Source organism: Merops nubicus, unplaced genomic scaffold (assembly GCF_000691845.1).
Source record: "Merops nubicus isolate BGI_N331 unplaced genomic scaffold, ASM69184v1 scaffold14857, whole genome shotgun sequence".
In the NCBI taxonomy this organism is placed as follows: Eukaryota; Metazoa; Chordata; class Aves; order Coraciiformes; family Meropidae; genus Merops; species Merops nubicus.
The window spans coordinates 2,176-9,643 of record NW_008621079.1 but is presented as its reverse complement, the minus strand read 5'-3'; the positions used below and the strand labels follow the sequence as shown (position 1 = coordinate 9,643).

The window sequence follows — 7,468 nt, the reverse complement described above, 5'->3', positions numbered from 1 at the left end:
GAGGGGTAATATGGATTAAACACTTTTCATAGCCAGGATCAGTGTAATTACTGGAAGAATCTGAGGGAGTGAGGTTTCTGACACAAATTTATGAAACATTTTCACAACAGAGCATCTAGTGAAGGGAAAAAAAGCAGTAATTTTACCATTACAATATCCACAATTTTATATTGGCAAATCAAGCATAAAATTGGTAGTTGAAATGCTTCCAGCAAGTCTTTGTTTAGAAATTCCTTTATTCATCAGTGTATTATCTTGGTCACTTACTTGCTAACTGCTGTCATTCCTGGAGATGAGCTCTTGTGTTTACCATGTTATTATGACTGTATTAAAAATGTGCCAGTTTCTTATGTTTATTGGGTTGTGTAAGAAAAATAAGAATCATAATTAATGCCGAAAAACCTGCAAGAACAGACTGCTCAGAATTATTTTGCTTATTTTAATGACATATTGTCTGAGGTAATTTCAATGCTTTGTGTGAATTTGTTTTTAATACAGGTATCATATCCACATTTCTTCACGTCCACCCTTTTGGAGCCAATATAGAATATCTGTGGTCTTATATGCAGCAGTTGGACTCCAGGGTAAAAAAATTTAATGAAACTCTGTTTTCTCTATAGAAATAGTGTATTATTCTTTACTGCAGGTTAAACTCTTCATGTGTTTCCGTTAGAAAGATAATGGGATGTGGGGCTTGGGGGTTTGCAGTCTTTATTCATTTGCAAATTACAGTGCACAGGCTTGTGCTGAGCCCTTGCTTCATGCTGCTCAGCTGCTCGGCGTGGCCAAGGAAAGCACCAAAGACTGAGAGCTGGTTCTGTGATACATGATCCTGAAACACAGCTGAGGAGAAAGAAAGCAGAACAAGAGGCAGGCAAAGCCACGGCCATCAAAGTGTGCAGGTTTAGGAGGTCATTCCTTGTCCTTCTAGAAGCTGTTAGCCATGGGTCACACAGAACATGAACTCTGGTGAGCACATGAGTGGACCATGAATCCAGCCCCTCATCCCTCGTGGGAGCAGAGGGGAGCTCACCAAGGACTGCTGACCCCATGGCTACATCCAGAGGTGTGCCCAGCAGAGGAGTGAGGCCAACACCTGCAGTGTGCAGAGTGGTTACTTACTCTTAAATATGCACTGCAGGAGGAAATGAAGTCAGGTCCCAGAAGGGCCTATTCCTGTCCACTGGGTATTAAGCAAGTCAAGGGTGAGAAGCTCGGCTGTGAAATACCCACCTTGGGTCAGCTGAATGCTCCTCTACGTGCTAAAAAGCAGCTCTGGAGGGTGCTAGACTGCATGAGATTCTTAGAAGATGCAGGGGTGACCCTGTGGTTAGCCACAGCTCTGACCCACATCTGCCAGCACTTCCTCTGGACACAGGGGTGCTGGGGCTTGCCCAGAACAGCTCAGAGCCAGGCTCTGGCTGTGCTGTGCACCTGGACTAGAGTGTGCCTGGCATTCCTTCCCTGGTGCTCCTTAGACACAACCCCTCTGACCTGAGCCATCCTTTGTCCCTGAATACTGCCTCCAGCCATGACACCCATAGCCAACAGTCACTGTCCAGCTGCTTCCTGCCTTTGGAGGATCCTGCCTCTTCCTGTGAAGAAGCAGCAGCTAGAAGCAGGGAAGATCCTGAGCTGGAAGGCCACTGGAGATAAGACAGGTTGCGTGGGTGGGTGAGGAAGGATGAAGTTCCTAGGCACTATCTTCAGCTCATGACAGGTCAGGTTTGTTAGTGCTTCACAGCCCACTGCTACTCACAATGAAAAGGGAATAAGGGCTGAAGATGGTAGAAAGAGGTGAGAAACTGGTAAATTTCATTAAAAAAAATATAATCTGATTTATCAAGACCTGATACCTCCAGAGCTTCACACCTGCAGCCATTCCTCCTCTGCTTCTCTGTTCCCTGCCTCTGGCACATGTACAGATCCTGTACCTTGTCCTCAGCTCCTGCAGCACCCAGTCTGCCCAGTCTGCCCAGTCTGCCCAGTGCCCTTCCTTAGCACACAGCACCACACAGCACTTGCCTGAGTTTCAGCTGCCTTTTCCCCTGCTGGCCCCTCCAGCCCTGTGTCCCCTGAGTGACACCAGCAGTCACTTAAGACCCCAGCTCTCTGTGCCCAGCCCTGCTGCTCACTGCTCCTGCCCACTGAGATCTCTGCCTTTCTGCCCTTCACTGCTGTGGTCCCTTCTTGTCCCTGTGGGCTCTGCCCCTGGATTCCCACTCTCGTGAGTGATGTGTTGGCTTTGGGAGGCTGCCAGGACCAAACCCTTGACTCCCAAGCACAGCCCTCCTGGGAGGAGCATTGTCTCCACCTCCCGAGGTGCCAATGTGCCACCTCTGCAGCCACAGCTGCACCTGCCTGCTGCACAACGAACATGAGCTGCCAAGTTTGACCTCGCTGGTTTATTTTGGAAGAAGCTGCTTGTAGCAACAAATGACTTGTTAGCAGCACAGCCCAGAGATGCAAGCTCAGAGCTGAATTCCAGGGGCTGCCCGTGGTCAGCCTGTGTTCCTCCCCTGCACAGGAGTGGTAAGGTCAGCCCAGGACACGGGCTGGGGGCTCAGCAGAGCTCAGATGCATCACCCAGAGGTGCCCAGCTCAGCTGCTGGCACAGGCCTGTGCAGAGGTGGAGCTGAGTGCTCTGGGGCTCGAGGCTGCCTCCAACACTCAACCCCCTTAACAAATCATTTCATCTTCCTTCTGCAATAGCCTCTTCAGGAAAATGGGAGGTGTTAGGTACTTCCTTAGGTCTCTTGGGTGGAATGAGGTATCATTCACATAATTTATTTTTACATACTCTTTTAAGAAGGAAACTTTTCACTGTGGAGGGTTCCTATGGATATGAATGAGCAGAAGCATCATTGCCAGAGGAGCCTATCAAACCACAGAGGTACCTGTGGAGAGCAGGCAGCACCCACAGGGCTCTTTACTGGTCCTTTCATGACCATCACTTCAGAAGAAGTAGCAGCAGGGTAAAATGGTTCATTTGCCAAGACTGTTCATCTCCTGACTTCCCCACCCATTGCCCTGGAAAGCTTCCCTTCTGGGAGTGTCCTCTGCACCAACAGCATCTCTCTCACCAGGTCTGAAAACCATGACAGCATCCTGAGCAATGCCCAGTCAGGAACTTTGCTGCTGAACTGGGCCAAACTGGGAGAAGAGGGCTTCAGGGGCAGTCAGCCTTGAATAACAGAAGTGAGCTGGCTAGAAATAAAGTCCCTGTGTTATTGGTTTTTGTGTAAGAGAAAAACTGGTGGAGCTAGGAGGAGAATTCAAGAGCTCGTGGGATGAGAAGGAAGGATAAGGGTCCCATTTGCCTCCTCCTTCCCCCAGGTGTGCCCACAGCTGCAGTTTGGATGGACTCCACACCACACCTTGGTCTCATACACTTCCCAAAGCAGAGACATTCCAGCAAGGATCCTGAGCTTGCTTTGGAGCCTAGAAATTCATGTCAGGCTACGGCTTAAAACGATAGTAATGGCTGTTGGTTTTCACCTGGGCTGGATTCCCACCACCACCCCCTCCCCAGCTTCTGTGCTCCATAATTCCTCTTCCCAATCTACAGGGCAGCTTTCTCACTTTAATTTTACCTTTATTTCTTTCTCAGATCTCTGCAAACGAGATAGAAATGCTTTTGATGAGACTGCCACGCATGTTTAAACAAGAATTCACTGGTGTAGGAGCAACACTGGAAAAGAGGTGGAAGTTTTGTGCCTTTGAAGGAATTAAAACTGTCTGACTGTGACAAGAAACAAAGCTATGCAGAAGAAGAAGAATTCCTAGAGCATGGCAGGGTTATGAAGTATTAAAGTAAGGATTTGGGTTTGGGCACATAGTAGTACGTTTTCAAAGTTATCCAAGCCTAATTTTAGTTACATTTGTGACGTTCTCTTGTGAGTGGAAATGTAGTTGTGCACCAGTTCTTAAAATAAAATAAAAGAAAATTTTTCAAAGTTTCCAAACGTGAGGGATCTGTTTCCTATGAAAACTGAAGAAAGGCACCACAGGCATCATGATTTCAGAGGACTCCATGTCCTACACCTGAGAAAAGCTCATTGAGCCAAGAGCTGCTGAAGGGTGGCCCAGCAGTGGTGGCTGAGCTGCAGCGTAGGGGAGAACATCCCATGGAGCAGAGCTCAGTAAAATGTCCCTTTATTGAAAGTTCTTTCCGTTGGGTCGGAAACCTGAGTGATGTTAGTGAGGGAAAGCATACCAAAAGAAAACTTGAAGATGTGTCTGAAGTTATTGTATTTTGTAAATTAAGTTATATGCTGTACCAGGGATTTTTGCCTTATTGAAAGAGGCCTGAAAATGTGATTGGAGTCCTCAAGAATGCTTTATTGAGAATATTATTTTTCTAATGTAACTATTCTCCATTACGAGTTCTTTTAACATGGATTGCATATCAATTTTCATAAACATGTAAATAAGGAGGAAACCAGTGTTACTGTATTGTATTTGGTATGTAACATTCAGGTTTATGCATCAAAATAAACATTCAGTTGCATTACTGTTACAAATTTTATAGCAGATATATTAATTTTTATCAATAAATATGGCTTCTACCATATTGCGTGTACAAGTTTTTCTTCTGATGTTTTTGAACTTTTATCAGTCCAGCAAGAGTCTCCCTGGCACTTCTGCTTCTCCTGCCTGAGTTATTAATTGCAGATAACTTGGTTAAATTAATCAGGAACCAAAAAAACAGCTTGCAACATTAGCTAAGATTGAAATAATTTAAAATATTGGTAGAGGAAGTGCTAGCATGGGCCTTCACTCAGCTGAACAGACTTCATTTTGGTTCTTTTCATCTGATTTTCAGATTTTCACTTGTTTTTTCAGACAGGCAGCCAGGTTAAAAAAAAACACCTTCAAATGTCTCGTTTTCAGTGTTGTGTAGAGTAGCTGTGCTGCATCCAGGTAGTTATTCCTCCAACCCCCACCAATACTTCTGGTCTTTGGCCAGCCAAGGAAAGGAGAAACTCGCTGTGGTGCTGTCCCTTAAGCAGGGACATCTATAGAGCTGAGAATTCAGGGTTTGCTGTCAAACAGAGAGTGCACCAGCAGCCCTGTGAGGGCAGCGAAGGCTGAAGTGTGTGTGAACCAAGCCAGGAGAGGATGGGAGGAATCAGTCAGTCCTCCCAGAGCTCTGCTTCAGAGACCTGCCCCAGGACAGCACTCGGCACAGAGCTGGGCAAGAAGCAGCAGCAGCCCAAATCCACAGGAGAGCTGGCCCTGTAAAGTGGGGCAGCAGCAGCAGGACTCGTGGCCAACTGCAGAGCTGCAGGGAGCGTTGCTCTGCCTGGCAGAGGGGCTTCACCCAGGGCCCAGACAAACAGCAATTAGTGTCGAGGGCCATTAGCTCCGAAGGAACTCCTCTGCGTGGCTGCTGCTCACTTCTGCCTCAGGGCCTGTTTGTCTCCTGGCATCTACCTGGAACACAGAAATATGAAACGAAATGTCAGCTGTGTACAAACAGGAAGAAGAAAGAGGCTTAGCTGGTGTGTGAGGGGAGAAAGTTGTGCTTTCAGCCAGTGCACACAGACATTTTTTTAAGGAATATGGATCTCTATTATGGTTCCTACAGAACCTGTGTTCAGGTAAGTTACTTGGGTGAAACTAGTAATTATAGGCCAGTTAAGTTAATGAAAATTATCTAGTTTAATCCAAATAACAACTTTTCTTCCTGTATGATCATACAGATTTGTGAATAATTCAGGCAAAAATGTGCTGGGTCTGACAGCTCTTACCTAAGCCCTGTAACAGAAATGTGTGGGGATGGCACAGGCAGGGGAAAGCTGTGAGGGAACATTCACCTCAGCCCTCTTCATGCCATACTTGTCCTTTATATTCTGTCCTCCCTTTTCTCTTGTGTCTCCCTTTCTTTCCTTTCAGCTTGTCTCTCCTCCCTCTAAACAACTTCAGTCCCAGTTAGCCACAGAACATCTCAGAACTGACAGGACCTTGTAACCTAATCACAGTATTTGCACTGGATGTTTTCTCTTCCTTTTTCTGCCCTGAGATTTCACTGTGTGTCTGGACCATCAGTGCTGTAGGAGAGGGACCTTTTAGTTCCTGTCCAGTGCCAGCTGAAAGGGAACCCTCTTCTCTGGCCTTTAAACACCACCATGGAAGGTCTAAACAGCATGCGGACATCCTGCAATACTGTTCCCATCAGCTGGGACCTGGGCAGTCGAGGGGATGCTCGTGAGGCTCAGGCTGGGCCCCAGCACTGGCCTGAACGTTGTGTGCTCAGGGAGCCCCAGATCCCTGTGCTGACCTCTGTGACCCAGCTGCTGTCCTGTCCCCGCCAAGACCCTCGGGGATCCAGCTGCAGGCCCTGAGCTGGCACAGTAGGATGGGTACCAAGGAAGCCAGGTCTGGCAGGCACCTGAGCTGGACATCAGGAAGCATTTGCTTTGCTGAGAGGCCAGAGGCTGGCCAGGCTCCCGGGGAGGTGGCTGCTGCCCGAGGTGCCAGTGCTGGACAGGCCTTTGCACAGCACCCTCCAGCACGGGGCTCACTGGGTCAGCCCTGGATTGGTCCCTCCCAACTGAGGTGTCCACAGTCTGAGGTCTGGTCTGTCTCCCACAGGTACATTACTGACACCTGGAGAAGACACTTCTTCTGCAAGCCAGTGTTACCTTCTGCCCAAGCACCCTTTAGCCAGCAGTGTCAGTAAACCTGATGCCAGCCTAGCCCAAAAAGATGCACTCTGTTTGAGATTAGCCCTGGAAGATGGCTGTAAACCCCTGGAGCCGTGGCTGAGGGTGGCACTGCCCTTCTCAGCACTGTTGGGCATTGCAGCACAGCAACCTGTGAAAGTGGCACGAGGTGATGCCACTTAAGGATGATAAAAGTCAGCTTGGTGGAAGAGAAGAAGCCTTTTCCTATGTGACCTGAAGCCCATGACTAGGACAGAGGCTTGGCCAGCTGCAGCAGAAGCCAGCGTGCTCTTCCCTAGGAACAGGGAGATGTTGAGGGGGCCAAGTGATAGTGAAACGGGGCAGTGCAGGACCTAGAGCAAGATTCTGCAGCTGGTGAAGTTGAAGGAGGATGAGGACGTGCGTTTGGCAAAGAGTCATTTGCAGTCAGGGGATCCTCACCATGGTACTGGGCAGGAGAACAAGGGAAGGAAAGACCAAAGACACACCATGTCATCAGGAGAAACAGGAGCTCACGAGGGGAGGCTGTGCAGTAGCCTGGAATACATGTCCAGGTGATGGCAGAGTGACAGCAGTGTCCTCTCTCCTCAGGCAGGGGCTAGTGGAGCAGCAGAAGATTCGGTTTCTCTCTGCCCAAACATGCTGAGGACCTTTTTCAGGAAGCTCTAAGTGCAGCTGGCCTGAACTCCTGCTCTCCCAGGAGGGCTTTGTGGCTCATCCTCAGCTTGCCCTGCTGTGGAGTGGTGGCAGGGTTGAGTCTCCTCAGCCTGGGGGGCCAGCCTGTTCCTGCTCTGTGTTCC

At 48.5% G+C, this 7,468-nt stretch overlaps 1 long non-coding RNA gene across 1 annotated transcript; it reads left to right on the top strand.

Annotated features, from left to right (window-relative positions):
* Positions 1–498: 498 nt before the first annotated feature.
* LOC103776812 lies at positions 499–4,571 on the top strand. The gene is made up of 2 exons (XR_608184.1): positions 499–584; positions 3,611–4,571. It is a non-coding gene; the product is annotated as an uncharacterized LOC103776812 (long non-coding RNA).
* The last annotated feature ends 2,897 nt before the right edge of the window (positions 4,572–7,468 follow it).